Below are 17,272 nucleotides of genomic sequence, written 5' to 3' on the forward strand. Positions count from 1 at the left end.
GGTGTGGGGGGAAGGGCTGTGGGGAATGGGTCGGGGTGCCAGGGCGGAGGGGCTGTGAGGAAGGGGTCGGGGTGCCGCGGGGGGGGGAAGGGCTGTGGGGAAGGGGTCGGGGTGGTGGTGGGTGCGGGGGAAGGGCTGTGAGGAAGGGGGGAGTGTTGTAGGTGTGGGGGGAAGGGCTGTGGGGAAGGAGTCGGGGTGCCAGGGGGGAAGGGCTGTGGGGAAGGGGTTGGGATGCCGGTGGGGGAGGGGGAAGGGCTGTGAGGAACGGGGGAGTGTTGTAAGTGTGGGGGGAAGGGATGGGGGAAGAGGTCGGGGTGCCGGTGGGGGGAAGGGCTATGGGGAAGGGGTCGGAGTGCCAGGGGGGGAAGGGATAGGCGGAAGGGGTCGGGGTGCCGGGGGGGGAAGGGCTGTGGGGAGTGGGTCGGGGTGGTGGTGGGTGTGGGGGAAGGGCTGTGAGGAACGGGGGAGTGTTGTAAGTGTGGGGGGAAGGGATAGGGGGAAGAGGTCGGGGTGCCGGTGGGGGGAAGGGCTATGGGGAAGGGGTCGGAGTGCCAGGGGGGGAAGGGATAGGCGGAAGGGGTCGGGGTGCCAGGGGGAAGGGCTGTGGGGAGTGGGGCGGGGTGGTGGTGGGTGTGGGGGAAGGGCTGTGAGGAACGGGGGAGTGTTGTAAGTGTGGGGGGAAGGGATAGGGGGAAGAGGTCGGGGTGCCGGTGGGGGGAAGGGCTATGGGGAAGGGGTCGGAGTGCCAGGGGGGGAAGGGATAGGCGGAAGGGGTCGGGGTGCCAGGGGGAAGGGCTGTGGGGAGTGGGGCGGGGTGGTGGTGGGTGTGGGGGAAGGGCTGTGAGGAACGGGGGAGTGTTGTAAGTGTGGGGGGAAGGGATAGGGGGAAGAGGTCGGGGTGCCGGTGGGGGGAAGGGCTATGGGGAAGGGGTCGGAGTGCCAGGGGGGGAAGGGATAGGCGGAAGGGGTCGGGGTGCCGGGGGGAAGGGCTGTGGGGAGTGGGTCGGGGTGGTGGTGGGTGTGGGGGAAGGGCTGTGAGGAACGGGGGAGTGTTGTAGGTGTGGGGGGAAGGGCTGTGGGGAAGGAGTCGGGGTGCCAGGGGGGAAGGGCTGTGGGGAAGGGGTTGGGATGCCGGTGGGGGAGGGGGAAGGGCTGTGAGGAACGGGGGAGTGTTGTAAGTGTGGGGGGAAGGGATGGGGGAAGAGGTCGGGGTGCCGGTGGGGGGAAGGGCTATGGGGAAGGGGTCGGAGTGCCGGGGGGGGGAAGGGATAGGCGGAAGGGGTCGGGGTGCCGGGGGGAAGGGCTGTGGGGAGTGGGTCGGGGTGGTGGTGGGTGTGGGGGAAGGGCTGTGAGGAACGGGGGAGTGTTGTAGGTGTGGGGGGAAGGGCTGTGGGGAAGGGGCCGGAGTGCCGGGGGGGAAGGGCTGTGGGGAAGGGGCTGGGGTGCCGGTAGGTGAGGGGAGCTGATATGGGAGGCAGGGGCTGGAAGGAGCTGGTCAGAGGAGTGGGGGGCGTATTTGGGTGCTGGGAGCAGGGCAGGGTGCTATGGCTGTGGTAGGGGAATGGTGCATGAATGACTATAAGGGGTTAAGCCCCCGGCCCGTTTCTGCTTCTTGCCTACTCTCCCTTTGTCTCACCTGTGTCTCCCTTCTCTGCCCCTTGCTCTCTTCCCTGCCTCTCCAGCAGTAGCTGATATAAGACAAGGGCCAAGTAGTCCACAGGGTGCTGCCTCCCCTCCCACAACAGACCGGAGCAGGTAGGATGGCCAGGCGACTGGACATACTAATTCACGTAAAGCCTCTGCCTCTGCTCCTACGCAGCATAGCACATCTTCCCCAACTTGCACGTTTCATATATCAGACAAATTAACTCCGACTCCAGCATCTCCCTTTTTGAACTAAAATGCACAAGCAGGAAATAGCTGTTGCAGGACATATTCACACCGTCTCGCAGTTGCATTTCTCATCACCCCTTATTTTCTCCTTGCTTCGTGCCTGCTCTGTCCAGCTCTTTTGCCCCTTCCCCGGAAGCAGCAGCAGAGGTAGGCTGGCCATAGTGTGTACTTCACAGAGCATTGATACTGCCATAAAAGTTGCTCGGTGAATTTCACAGCCAGGGGGTAGATGGAAATGAGAAGAGGTGGTGTACACAAGCTCTGACCTGCATCTTTGCCTTTTTTGATTAAATTTAGCATTCTAAATCCTGGAGAAAACATGAGAAAATTGATAACTGGAACGCTGCTTCCTTGGCCCTTGGGAGAGGAGCTGGATGATGTAACAGGGCTGACCAGTTCTGGCTTTTATGAGTCTGAGATTCGGACCCGACAGTACACAGAAGATGTGTGATCAGAGAGCGCATCTCTACAGGCAAGTTGCATTTAGTGCTGGTGCTAATAAACTAGTTTTTAAATCTGGATTCAATTCTATACTCTCAGTTAACAAACATGGTTCCTCCCATGCCCATATGGTTGTCCTGAAATTCTTCCTTCCTTTGATCATTAGATGGCAATGTGCTTCCTGCGAGAATGAGAGGAAAACCAGAGACTAGGGGACATGTGGCTGAGAGAAGAGGGACCAAGAACATTGGGAAGAAAGCAAATGACCAGAATTCCATTTAAATTAATGGATGATGCAGGTCAGGCTAGCATTACATTATCTTTCACCCACTTCCTCACCCCTGCCCATGAGTCACTCTCAGTTAATCACCAGATCCAATAACGCTTTTATGAGAAGGCTAATTTATGTATTACAGCAAGCTCTGGGATCAGTTTCACCAGATACTTCCTGAAAACAGCCTGTCAGACAAATTACAGAGCACAGCCTTCTTTCACTTTCAATTCTAATATAGAATTTCATTGCTCTTTTGTAGGGTGTTCTTTCTGCTAACATTATATTTATAGTTGTACCACACAAGAAACATTAAGAACAAATTGTATAAAAGGAGGTTGTCCCTCATGTCAAGCCCCCACCCTAGCTCTGTGCCCATGTAAATCGAGGAATCACCTTGGAAATTAGACATCAGAAGTTACATGGAGAGAAAGTTAGATTAGACCTCCTTTGGGCCATTTCCCTCAGTTTTCTCTCACACCCTTCCTGTGATTTCAGAGCTCCTAGAAATATTGATTGCCACGCCATATGAGATATCTGGCTCTAACAATAGCCAATCGAAGATTCTTCACTGTAAGGTGCAAGAAGCCTCACAATGGACAATTTTGTAAATTTCCCCTGTGGGCACCTGCTTATTTCCAATCCCAAGCAGTTAGTGGATGGTTTATGCTTTGAAGCATGAGGGTCTCTAACTCTTACATTGTTTAAAAAAAAATTCTAGCAACGGTAACTGGGGATGTTCCTATTATTTATCTAAAGACCCAGTCCTTTTTAGACTCTCACATGTGAATTTAAATTCCAAGCAGAGGACTGAGAGCCAGAAGCTCCGAAGCTCCTATCCAGACAGTGACAGCAATCTCCTCCTTGGAACTGAGTAAGTAACAACTTACTTGCTTAAATTTCCCCAGCTGCAAAATGGGGATAACAGCATTGATTTAACTCGCACACAGGGCAATGTGGGGTATCCTTAGGGTGACCAGATGTACCAGTATTAGGGGCTTTGTCTTAGATATGCAACTATACCCACTGCCCGCCTCCCCCAAAAAGTGCCTTGATTTTTCACACTTGCTATCTGGTCACCCGAGGCATAATCAGTGAGTATTTGTAAAGAGCTGAGCACTGCTATTACAGAGACTTGTTTTTTAACTCAAACCTCCCTAAGAGTTTTAAAACTTTTCAAATGTTCTCCTCCCCGGCACATCTGTGCCACTGGAGCAGAGGAGATGTCCACTATTATCCTTTTAAAGATCTGACCCTGGGCTAGGGCATCCCAAGGGTTAATGCTCCATTGCCAGTTCCAATGGTACAGCCCTGACCACCCCTAGCCCTGGCATGTGGATGGCACAGGCCAATGCTCCACTGGCTAATGGGAGGCTGCTGCAGAGATTTAACAGAAGCTGGGCTAGGAAGAGAATTCAGATCAGAGCCTCATTGTCCCTATTATCACAAAGGAGAGAAACCACCCCCTTCACTCACACCAATGCCTAGGATTGGCCATTGAGTCAGCTGGCTTTTGTTTTGAGGTTCAGATTTGGAGCTTACGCTTCCCCTCTCATTGTGTAGAGTCAGAAAAAGCAGATACTCTAGGGCCTTGCATTTCAAATCAGGCTTCCCCGCTCTCTGTGCCATGGTCACTGCCCACTTGCAAAAGAGGAGGCAGGATTAATGTATAAATATCTGACAGGTTACAAAAATAACTATTGGTTTCAGAGTAACAGCCCTGTTAGTCTGTATTCACAAAAAGAAAAGGAGTACTTGTGCTCAAATAAATTGGTTAGTCTCTAAGGTGCCACAAGTACTCCTTTTCTTTTAACAATAACTATTGATACAAGACCCAGAGGCCCAGAATATAGAAGAGGATCTAACCAATAATTATTTACTCAAGTTAGATAACATTTAATGGGTTCAGGCCTATTTAATCTAAAGTGTAGCCATAACTCTTTATTTAAGTTTCAGTATTTAAATAAGGGAGTCATTTTGCCTACTTGCAAAGTCCAATTATATGACACAGATAGAGATCACCTTGCACAGCCCAGCCAATTACTGCTGTGAAAACTTTAGCATCTGCTTAAACAGAGGAGCACAGAGGAGAAGCAAGGGGCTGGTGCAGCTCACCTCATTTGAAAGGGTACTTCTGCTCTCCCAGCTGAAAAGGAATTTTATGCAGTAGGAATAGTTCTTCTTCAGCATGTGAATGGAATTTGAAATCCCAGTAACATGTACAGAACGTACTTTTTAAAGTAACGTTATTGCTGTCCCCTCATAGTCATTATAACATCAGCAACCAATGAGAATATACATGAGCTGGACTTTACTCACTGGACACCCTCCACAGCAGATTGAATTTTGTTTACTTTCTGCAAGTAAAAGAAATGAACAAGCAGGAGGACAAGAAAAGCTCTGATCTGGCCTTACAAGTTGTTGGAGCTGGTTAAATATAGAGCTTGCACAAGTTTTTCTAGAGTACTATATACATTTTTTTCTGAGATGGGATTTTGAAGATGACTAGCTCCTAATAATATTTAGTATCGGTAAAGCACTGCACAAGCTACATACATACAGCAGTAGCTGCAGGTAGCAGGGTGTTTGATCTCTCTTATTAAAATCCTTAATGTCTCATCATAAACCTAAGGCACCGATAGCACAGTGATGGGCAGCAAATACTGGATCAACACATAAGCGAGAGACCAGCTGACAGCACAACAATAGGAAGTGAGTAGGGAACATTTTGGAGAAGGGCCACTGGAGCAAACCAACACAACGGTAGTGAAAAAGGTAATGTGATTCGGTGGCAAGAGCAGGGAATGTAGATTCTACTCCAGCCCATTCCACTGACCTGCTGGAGAAATCATTTAGCTACTTTCAGCTTCAGTGTCCCCATCTGTACTATGGAGATGGGCACTTTGTGAGGCACTTTGAAATGCTTTGTGTTATGTTTGTACAATGCCTAGTGCAACAGGGCCTTGATTAGAGCCGCTCAGTGCTACTAAACTCGAAACACCAGCCAATAATGTCATCCAGTCTGTCTCCTCTGGTGGCTAGTTCAGACTGCCCCTTCAGTACACTTGTGAGTGCCACATTCAAGGCCTCCATGACCTATCCCCACCCTACCTATTGTCTCTCATTCATTATTGAAAGGTCAGCTCCTGCCTCCAATCAGCCCATGATGCCAGATGCTTTCGCCAACTCTTTACATTTTCAAACAAGCACCTTTGTTTTCTGCCCTGTTGCCCCTCACACCTGGGAAAAGCTCCCCCTAAACATCTGCAGAACTAACTCATTATCCTCCCTCTAAAACCTCTTTAAGACTTCACTCTGGCATGAAGTCAATAAAAAACATGAAAATCTTTAGGCTGCTGGTGTGCTGAGACCACTGCCTATTATGCTGACCAACACTGACTCATTTCCTTGTACTCCCCTGTTAACCTGTCTGTATCCATCTATTGTTTGGTGACTCTGTAACAGGGCCAGCTGCCTCCTGAGCACCCCTGCATAGCCAGAGGTCATTCTGAAGTGCTCTGCTACCAATTTCTCCCCTTCTCAGGGCCTCATTTATTGACTCCTTATGTACTGGCCCTCCAGGCCCCAACCCCAGTTCAGTCAGTCTGTCCCTTTAGGTAGAGAGTCCCCAGCCTTTCTCCCCAGGACTAGATCCCAATACAAAGTCTCTCAGGCTTTACCTGGCTGGAGTTCAGCCTTCTTCACCCCTCTGGCTTTCAGGCTCCCAAGCACCTCTCTCAGTCAGGGTCTGTAGTGGGAGCTGGATCCAGTACTCCCGGGTTTTACCTGGCCGGAGCTCAGCCTCTCTCAGCTCTCTGGTTCTGGCTTCCGGTCCAAAACCCTTCTCTAAGTCAGGGTCCCTAGCAGGCGCCTCCTACTCACTCCTGTCACAACTCTCTTAGTCAGAGTCTTCCCTGCCAAAGCCTTTCACAGTCTGTCTACCATTCCCTGAACTCCCCCATTCCTCTTCACTGCAGTCTCCTGCTGCTCTTTGCAGGGCAGTCACCCTGATCTTTTCCAGATATGACTCATTCTGTGAGCAGGGTTGGCTAACCACAGCCCTTTGGTGGGTGAGCCACCCGGTTACAGTCTCTGTAAGCTCTTTGGGGGCAGAGACAGTCCTTTTGCTGTGTTTATATAGTGCCTAGCACAATGGGGTCCTGGCCCATGACTGGGGCTCCTAGGCACTATGATAAATATGATTCAAATAAGAAATAATCATTTGTCCATTTCCAGGGTTGAGCGTTCCAAGCCTTCTCAGGACTAGGTGTGCTAGAGTTCTTGACTTACCAATTCCAATGCCCACCTCCCTGTTCTCTGACATTATCCAAAGAAAAAGTTGGAAGATGAACGTACCCAATCCAGTCAGCGTCCTTGCTCACAAAGAACGGCATGCAGCAGCGAGTTCTTTGTGCACTTCCAAATGAGCTACGTGGACCAGCTAGGGGAAGGGGAGAAATCTCACTGTATGGGTGACTTGGCTGGTTTGAAGCAATAACAATAAAATCCTCCACATTCATCAGGCCCAAGAGTTTAATTTTTAAAGTACCAAAGTGCCCACTGGGAAACGGCCCAGGCATCTAGTGAAAGCACGGACTGTGCCATGCAGAAAGCAGGCTTCAGATCTGTCTTTAACCCAGCTGGCAAAGAAGGGGAGTGATGCAGAAATGGAGGCGGGGAGGCTCATGTAATAGGGGAGGGAAGCCCTCCTGCTAGCCCAGCAGTGCTGTGATGAGAGCTGCACTCAGAAGGGGGAAATGGGGAATATCTTGCAAGACAACTCTGACCTGAACAGTTCAGGAGGCTTCACAAACAGTGGCATAATGCTGAAGCCGCAGGCTCTCTATAATAATACTTGGTGAATGTTCAAAGCCCTTTACAAACAGTAACCAAGGGATTGGTAGCTGAAATGCAGGCAGAGGTGGCGGGGAAAACACATTAGTGCCGAGTCACTGTTGCCTCGCTCCAGGGCTTCCTTCTGGTGCTATTTAAAGAGCTTCCAGCCAATATGGCACACACACAAAATGGTAGGTGCAAGTGAACCTGTTGGGAACGGTCTCTTCTGCTGGCTTCTGTGCCTGCCCCTAGCTGTGTGACACGGCTGTTTTTCGGGGCAGGCTAAGGGTCTCCCTCTGAAGTGTTAGCAGCCAGGATGTGCAAGCTGGAGGGATTGAAGAGCCATTCTTGTAATTAGTGCAGTTCTACTCTGGGGAGCCATTTGGGTCTTAGAAAAACAAAGCAATACTAGAAAGACCCACTCAGTGCCATCTGCAACAGTAGGCAGGAATGGATGGTCTGGCAGGCTGCTAGTGGTTAGAGCCCTATCACAGCAGCAGTATTCCACATTGCTATAGGGCTTCGGAAGGCCATTAGGAGTCACGTAAAAACATTACACCAGTAACAAATCATTGTGCCAAAAGACGCATCTGCTTCAGAATTTCATGGCTTCCAGAATGTCTGTGATCTAATCTGGATCTTAGTGGCAAGGCAGCGCCAGTGACTTTGAATGTAGATTTTTCAGCAGAGCCGATTTTATCACATTCACAAAGAATGGGCTTTTGTTTCTCAGGCAGACAGCTTCCCTTTTTTCCATGCAAAAAGGAGTTGAGCAGAGGCGGATATTAGCTGGGCAGAGATTCTCCAGGACCCTGCTAATAGGATGCCAGGTTATCTGGAATATAACAACAGCTGCAGCCATTTGGCTTCTTCTCTGTGAACAAGTCTGCATGTGCCTATAGCACTGATTTAGCTAATCTGCTCTTGCTCCCTGAAAGGACAATCTAACCTTTCACATTTGAGAAGAACAAGACTAGAGGGAAAGTTGCATTGCCAATTGAGAAAAAGATGCCCCAACTTTTACGTTTAGGGCTGCTCTCTTGTCAGTTTTGGTTTATTACTTTGTCAGGCTCATGACTTAGTTGTTAGTTTTATCTCACTCAACTAATATCGCAGCCTAATCCACCAAAGCCTGTAATAGGCTTAGGAATAACAGGGGTTTACATCCTCATTAGCGTTCAGCACGAGATGTCAGAAGAAAGTAACATCAGCAGAGTCCCTCCTAAGAAAGCAGAATGCAAAGAGAGCTGGCTAGGTAGTGGGGGAGGGGGGATGTTGGGGAATGGAAAAAATCTAAAATTCACCTTGAGGAGTGGAAAGGGGGGACAAACACGGGTGAGGGGTAACTAAAAGGGAGCAGGGATGAGCAGGAGAAGTACAAGGAAGGGGAAAGTTATGAAGAGCCTGAGCCTGCGAACAGGTACTATGAACTTAGTCCCACTGAAGTCAATAGTAGCAAGTCTTTGCTCGGTGACTTTAACGCAGGGACTGCCTCCACCCCTATGCTGTTTACAGCACGGAGCTCACTGACAGCACTCCACGAATGTTTACACTATGCAGTATGTTGATGTCCTTATAATGCACATACAGTGAAGCTAGAATTGCACATTGGTGTTGTGAGTACAGTATTCAGGCTCTGTGCATGGAGCCTGCTTGCTAGCGATTCAGCCACCTTACACAGAGTGTGACAAATTCACACGCCTGAGCTCTGTAGCTATGCTGATCGAACCCCCAGTGTAGACACAGCTAGATGGATGGAAGCATTCTTCCATAGCTTGAAGAAGTGGAGTTTCTACAGGGATGGAAGAACCCCTTGTCGCTGTAGGAAGCATCTACTTCTATGGCGGTACAATGGTATAGTTATGGTGCTGTAACTGTGCCACTGTAGGGCGCATCGTGTAAACACGGCCTTAGGGACCTGATTTTCAGAAATGATGAGGACCCAGCACTTCCCATTGAAAGTGGGAGCTAGTGTGTCCTCAACACTTCTGAAGATTACACCACTTATTTAGGAGCTTATCTGTTAGCGCCCACTTCTGAATACCTTAGCCAAGACTCCTGCATTCTTTCCCAGCTATGCCAGTGCCACATTCTAATTAAGGAGAAGAAGTGCTTTAACCTCCCCATATTGTAGCTTGTCTCTGTGTTTGATAGATCATGGATTCAATCATAGATTCTTGAGGTCAGAAGGTATCACTATGATCATCTAGGTTATGTCTACACTAGCGACTGTACAGTGGCACAGCTGTACAGCTGTAAGATCGCTTGTGTAGCCACTCTGTGCCGATGGGAGAGAACTCTCCCATCGACATAATTAAACCACCCCCAATAAGTGGTGGTAGCTATGTTGGCAGGAGAAGCTCTTCCACCAACATAGTGCTGTGCACACTACCATTTATGCTGGCAAAAGTTGTGTCACTCGGGTGTGTTTTTTCACATCCCTGAGCGACATATTTTGCCAATGTAAGTGGCAGTGTAGACATGGCTCTCGGCTGACCACTGTGCCAGATTATTTTGGGGTCTTGTGCACTATGGAAATTGGGAGTCCCCCACCTTAACTCAATTTTGCCTGGTTACTCCCCTCATGTCAGAGGTCCGGCCAGGACAAATGTGAGCAGCACTGTAGCCCTGTGTGCCAGGTCACAACGCTACTCATTCAGATTTGTCTAGCTGCTCCTTCGGCACGAAGAGGGACACTCAGGCCAAACCGGAGTGACATTGAGCCAGGTTGCAATGCCACCCACCCAGATCTGGTGCTTGGGGGGTCCTCCTGATCTGGGGGCCCAACAGAAGTGCACTGAATGCACACTGGGTAATTTGGGCTATCAGAAATCTTCTCATAGAGCTATTCAAACTGTGATCAAGATACCTCGCAACTTTCTCTTTGATAAATTAAATAGATCAAGCCTTTTCAGTCTCTCACTCTGCAAAGCTGGTTTTCTAAATTTTGAGTCGAATAGCTGGTGGACCTGTCCCTCTTATTTTTACTGAGAGGAGAGCTAAAATATTTATATCATTTTATCAAAAAACAAAACAAAACATGTATTGGAATTAAAAAGTACAAAGAAGAGCCACAAAAAAAGATTAGGGGTTTGGAACTGCTTCCATATAAGGAGAGATTATAAAGTCTGGGATTGTTTAGGTTGGAAAAGAGACAACTGAGAGGTTTATAAAATCATGAATGGTATGGAGAAAGTGACTAAGGAAATATTATTTACCCCTTCACATAACATGAAGCAGGGGTCACCCAATGAAATTGATAGGCAGTTGGTTTAAAACAAACAGAAGGAAGTATTTCTTCACACAACACACAGACAACCTCTGGATCTCGTTGCCAGGGGATTTTGTGAGGGCCAAAAGTATAAGTTCAAAGAAGAATTAGGTAAATTCATGGAGGATAAGTCCATTAATGGCCATTAGTCAAGATGGTCAGGGATGCAACCCCATTACAGGGGAGTCCCTAAGCCTCTGACTGCTAGCTTCTGGGTCTGGAGGACAGGGGATGCATCACTAAATAAATTGCCCTCTTCTGTTCACTCCCTCTGAAGAATCTGGCACTGGCCCCTGTTGGAATACAAGATACTGGACAAGATGGATCATTGGTCTGACCCATTATGGCCATTCTTATGTCTTAGGTTAGATCTGTTCTTGCTTGTGGGGCATTTTATTGTATTTTGGATGACACCCTTAGAAGCCCAAATATACTTGCAATGCATTTGGCAAACACCAATTCACAACCACCCCATTTCCACCTTTGTCCAACCAGCCATGGCCCCAGATTCCTTACTTCTTTGTACTCATACCAAGGATGGCTGCAGAAATATGCATGGCTGCATTGATGCATTATATTTGTTCTGGTGGGAGGATGTGGACTGGGGAGCTGAAGATCACACCACTGCAGTTTAGGCTAGAGCTGATGAAGCATCTGTGTTTCATTTTACTGTAGTACTGTACTTCATTTAATATCTTGAGACCAAAGCTGTAAATTCCAGACCATTTAAAAACCAGGAGCCAGTCCCTTCCCTACTCAGAAACATCGAACAGTAGGTCCCTTATGCATTCTCACAAGTTTCCTCTGGCCAGTGCAATGTGCCCCTGACTAACTTACCAAGCTACTACTCTCCTCATTCACGTCTCTGCCCCAGACTCCTTTGGTGCTGCCCACTGAGTATTTTTAAGTGTTTTAATGTATTTTATTTTCATATTTTAAACCCCTGATTTACACAGAATAACCACATGCTCTTTTGTCTCTTCCCCTCATCCCTCCCCCAAGGTTATCACCCTCAGTTCACTGTATTTTGTGTACACCGCACATGTAAACATCTTATGTCCTCTGAGAAGGGCCTCGCTTGCCATCTTGGGTGCTATAAAAATAAATCACCAAGAGCCTTTATTGCTTTTGATTTGGGAGATTTTTCATTTCTGAAATGCAAATGTGGAACAACAGGCACAGAGCTGATGCCACCATGGGGAGAGGAGATGTTACGGGGCCATGGACTTTTCCAGATAACATCCCAGTTCACACATATAGAATCATTTTACCTGCATTCACTAAGAGACTTTAGTAGGGCATTTCAGACAACACATTTATTTGTAGAAGGGTTCAGTTTCTGCTTTTCAGCAAAACAATATACATGCATAGCTCTGTCTGGTCACAAACACCGACACCCCACAGCAATAGAGGGAGTGGGAAACAAGGGGGAAATTTCAGCTTCCTTCACCAGCAACTAAAATCTAAGCAAGAACACTCACAGCACAGGGTAACTCCTAGGGATTAAAGATGGGCTGGGAAAAGGTGATGGCCCATGGAACCCCAGGGGTGATTAAGCCCAAGAAGAGAGTGTTGTTACTGCTGAAATAAGGTGCAAATAAAACTAATAAGGCCTGGTTTTTTTTTTAATGGTAAAAAAATGGCTGTTTCAAGTGGTCTTGCTAGCAAAGCTACAAGTGGCACAACTGGCACTGCAGGTTCTTGAATGCTCTCCCCGCTCTCCCCGCTCTCCAATCCCTAACACGGCCACTCTCTCAGCTAGCTATTCCTAAACTTGGGCCTGTGGAACTGACGGAAACAGGCCTTTCTTAGCACAGTTTTGCCTCTTTTGTAAACCGTATTCTCCTTATGGTTATTCCACCCCAAGGCCTTTGACTCTCCCTCTCAGCAAGGCCCAGATCACAACATGCAGTTTGTACAGGCACAAAGCCATCTTCTGTATTAGGAGAACGAAAACAACCTTTAAGGAGAGAGGGCAGCTTGCCCTCGGGAAGGAAAGTGACCTCCCTTATGGCAATACAAAAGGCAGGGAACCTGCACAGAGTTGTCAAGCTTTGCTTTAGCCTAAGATCACATTTAACCCCTGTCCATCCAGAAGCCCCCAGCATGTTTAAATACGCCTCGGTCTCATCTTGCTCTCCTTAATTGGACAGCAGGCTGCTGGTATCACATTACAGAGTGCCTTGTGGGACAGCAGGGATTAGGCAGATGAGCAGCCAAGACAGACACACACGAGTCAAAACTGACAGCTCACTGGGAACTGCTTAAACACACACAGTATTTCATTTTCTGTGCAGAGGTCAGTCTGTGCAGCTGCAGTCTGGCGTTATTAGATGCTGGGATTGAGCAAGACAATTAGTGAGCATGCATATTACAAGGCAGGGATAGTCTCCCAGGGCAAAGGCACCAAAGGGGTCATAGAGCGCTTCATACCGTCTCTCAGGGGCAAGCGGGAGTAGCTTGCTGCCAGGAGAGGAAACGGGGGGTTGGGGGGGGAGCACTGAAGCAAATGATCTCACTTTGGAGAGCTCAGCAAGAGAAGAAATAACATTCTAGGGAAACAGCTGGACACGGGAAATGATAATGCGCCCTGGAACTGGGCAGCTCACTTCACCCCGGAAGACTGGTCACATTTATACCCTGCTAATCTGGGATGGGTTAGCTCACTTGTGCCAGAGCCATCGCAAGAACGTAATGAGTGTTAGGAAAGAGGAACAGAACCACTCACAGAAGCTGCCTCTGCTAGTTTTGGCGTCTTTTTGTTGTTGATCACATGGCACCAGAAAGAACTTCTCTCCCTTTTGTTTTAATAGCAGGTGAGAAGCATGTTCCCCTCCAGTATACTACAATAAGCTTCGCAGTGGTTACTAGGGAGCCATTTTGAAGATGCTTCCTGTGAGCAAGTGGTTTCCCCACCCTTCTCCAAACACCATCTCCTCAAGCTCGAGTAAGTCAGAACTTACCCACTTCCTGGGGTGGGGCTTTAGTCACAAAAGGAACTCAAAACAAAGTAAAGTCCAACTCAGGCCTTCTCAGCCCCCAAAGTCTTCTCTATTTAGAGAGCCACTCCCATCTCCCTTCTGTCTAGCTAGGGTAGCTGCAGGCCATTGGACTGGAGATGAGGGAGGTGTATATTGAACCCATGTCTTCACTGTGTTGTGTTAACGGCTCCTGGCTGAGCTCTGTGTCGACTTTTCACAGTAGCACTTTCACATGCTAAAAGGCTTGCATGAACACAGGGCAAGTAGAAGGCTTGAAGCTTTTGTCTTACTTTCTGAGTTAAGATTATAGATTTTTTTTTAAAGGAGTAAAATGCAAATGGTTGCCAGAGATGATATGTCATATTCCCTCTGGGTTTGTTCCAACCCCATAGACTCAGACTTTACGGCCAGAAGGGAACATCGGGATCATCTAGTCCGACCTCCTGCACATTGCAGGCTACAGAACCTACCCACCCACTCCTGTAATAGACCCCTAACCTCTAGATGAGTTACTGAAGTCCTCAAATAATGATTTAAAAACTGCAAGTTACAGAGACTCCATCATTTACCCTAGTTCAAGACAGCAAGTGATCTATGCCCCATGCTGCAGAAGGCAGAGAAACACCTCTCTCCCCCCCAAGCCCCTGGGTCTCTGCCCGTCTGACCTGGGGGAAAATTCCTTTGCAACCCAAAATATGGTGATCAGATAGACCCTGAGTATGTGGCCAAAACTCACCAACCAGACACCTGGGAAAGAATTCGCTGGAGTAACTCAGACTCCTCCCCATCTAGTGTCCCATCTCTGGCTGCTGGGGATATTTGCTACTAGCAGTAGCAGATCGACTGCATGTGATTGTAGACAGTTTCATCAGACCATCCCCTCCGTAAACTTATCAAGCTCAGTCTTGAAACCAGTTAGGTTTTTCCTCCCCCTGCTCCCCGTGGAAGGCTGTTCCAGTAGCAGTGCAGGGACTGAAATGGGTTTCCCTGCTGTGACTCACCCATGCTACTCAGGGGTGCTGTGACACCAACAGTAAGTAGAGAAGAGAGAGTCTTCAGGCTCTCAGTGCTCCAGCTGCTGATGCCAAGCCAGGGTGGAGGTCAGAGGCCTGGCTGGGAGCCCCACTCTCCTCTGCTCTCTCTGTTTCCTTGAGGGAGATGGGAACTCACTGGGCATTTTCAGGTTAGGGCCAGTCACTCTTTCCATAACTGGACAAGCTCTATGCACAGAAACAAGCTCCTCCCTCTTATGAAGACACATCAAAGGAAAGCTACAATAGCTTTATGTGCGCCCCTATTTTATTAGAACCTAAGTATTGTCTCCAGCACATGGCCAAGTTTCCCTTAACTAGAGTATTTGACTTCGCAGCCTGAGTAATGTTCTTTTAACAAGAAATGTCATTGTCCAAAGAGCCTACGGGATTCCGGCATCCACATTCCATTGAAATTCAATGGGAGTTGGGTACTTAACTCTTAGGCTCTTTGGACAATGACAACTGTAGTTTTTTGTAAGTAATATTAGCCATGGGGGTTGGGGGGGAGCTACATTGCCCTATAGCTTTTTAAAAAAAATGTCTTAAACCAGGGAATCCAAAGGTTACTAATTATGAAAACACAAACACTGGAAGACTTATCTTAATGTTGTCTTTGTATCCTCAGCAGCTCGTGTGCTCTCCATGCAAGGCAGACATAAATCCTTCCCCCGTATCACAGACAGATTAAAAGTTAAATCCTCAGTAGCTTGCCTGCTCAGTCAAGGACTCACATGTGGTAGAAACTGGGAGAGACTTCAGGAGTTCCTAGCTCCTAGCCCTGTACTGATTTCTTCTCAAGTGGCACCTTCATCCCTTCCTCCTTTGGGGAGCATAGGAAATTCTCTATGGGCTGGATACAAGTCTCTCAAACTTACAGAAGTACCATGCACGCCTTAGGAGTTGTGTATGGCTCTTCTTTTCCCATCTGATGGGCGTGGATTTCCAAGCTCCTAAAGAAGCTGAGATGTGAATTTATAAGCCCTGTAGAGTGCCCAAATATAAACAATCTGCTTTTAATAACTTCCCCAACCTTCCCAAAGGCACCAGTCCTCACCAGGATCACATTAAAACAGACTGTGGAATATCTGGACCTAGCATTTTGGAGTTGTGATGAGCCATAAAATATTCAGAAAGTTTTCCCTGCAGTTGAACTACTTCATTTTTTGAACCCTCCTCTTTACAGTGTCCCGCCCAAATAATCTCAAACGTTGCATAAAACCCCTATGCTGGCCTGTGAAATTCTAGGTCAATGGGTTTTTTATTTTTTGGTGGTGTCAAAAATCAAACTTACCAGGTATGACTACAATGCACACTAAGCCCATGTTTCATTTGGGGTGCTCTTAGCATGGCAGGTCATATGTGGAGAGGTTCTCACTGATGGCTTTGTGAGAATCAGAGGGCTTGCCCCATAAATCCGAACAGTGGAAGATTCCCTGCTTAGTCTATAGGCAAACCCATCATTTTGATTAAAAGATGGAGCACAGCTCAAGCCAGCATTTAAGCAAGTTCCACAGTATTATCTACAGCTATTGTGCAGAGCACCATTTACAATTCTGTCCCCAGAGATCGGACGAAATCACTAACAGTGATGATGCTGGTCCATCAACGCAACAGCCATGCTGGAGTCTAAGAACACCCAGGGAAATGGAGGATACCAGAGTGTCACAATGGAAACAAAACATCTGTGAAGAAGGTTCACTTTGAAGTGTCTAACAAGGCAAGGAACCAAGAGAATGTAAACCTTTCAAGATGGCTTAAAGGGGGGCTCAGAGCTCCCTCAGCATCCTGCTGGTCACCAAAAGCCCATTTTGAATGAGGAAGGAGATAATTGATGCAAGCACATGGAAAGATACAGAACTCCTCTCTCAATGGCTTCTTTGGTTACAGACATCACTATAAGGCTGCATCTGATGGACAATAGCTAATGCACTATAGTCTAACTCCATTCCAGTGTCTCTGGTTAACTACATCACAACATACAGGAGACTCTACAGAACTGTGCTTACTGAAATACAAGCAAGGCTATACAAAAGCTGTCCACCTTTTTCATACAGTACCCTGGAAACCACTTATCAAACCCCGCTCTGTACAATTAGTTGTTTCTCTACAGACACTGCTGTATTTCACTATTAGGAGGAGCAGAGTGACACAGATTAGCAGACAAGCAGCTTTGATGAAGTGTATAAGGGCAGATTATCAACAGCCAGCACCAGAAGCTGCTTTGTTGAAATTTAAGTCCCAGGTTTCAGGCTGGTGTTTGACCCTGGCCTGGCAAACAAATAAATGGTTTTCCTAACCAGTCACTAATAAGTTAAACCCCACTTCATAATCCCCCCCAAATAGACTACAGTCATGGGGCTCATCTCCCCCAAAAGTGTCACGCACGTCCTGGCAGCCACTGCTCCAGTGTCTGCCACACAGGTGGACAGGGTAAAAAAATAAAGTAACAATCCTGACTGAGAAAGGAGGGGAGAGAAATTGGAGCTACACAAGTCAGAAATGGATGGACATGCTTGAGAAATCTCCAGAGGTCTTACTAAAGGAG

At 47.8% G+C, this 17,272-nt stretch overlaps 1 long non-coding RNA gene across 5 annotated transcripts; it reads left to right on the forward strand.

The window, feature by feature from the left end:
* Window positions 1-1,474: 1,474 nt before the first annotated feature.
* Window positions 1,475-16,759, forward strand: LOC140914188 (uncharacterized). Of its 5 annotated transcripts, none has more exons than XR_012159790.1 (6): window positions 1,475-1,755; window positions 2,191-2,365; window positions 2,501-2,633; window positions 3,409-3,479; window positions 13,526-13,659; window positions 15,353-16,759. It is a non-coding gene; the product is annotated as an uncharacterized lncRNA (long non-coding RNA). The 5 variants fall into 5 exon arrangements; XR_012159792.1 differs by having other exon boundaries at window positions 15,356-16,759; XR_012159793.1 differs by having other exon boundaries at window positions 16,291-16,759.
* The last annotated feature ends 513 nt before the right edge of the window (window positions 16,760-17,272 follow it).

Source organism: Lepidochelys kempii, chromosome 7, assembly GCF_965140265.1.
Source record: "Lepidochelys kempii isolate rLepKem1 chromosome 7, rLepKem1.hap2, whole genome shotgun sequence".
In the NCBI taxonomy this organism is placed as follows: domain Eukaryota; kingdom Metazoa; phylum Chordata; order Testudines; family Cheloniidae; genus Lepidochelys; species Lepidochelys kempii.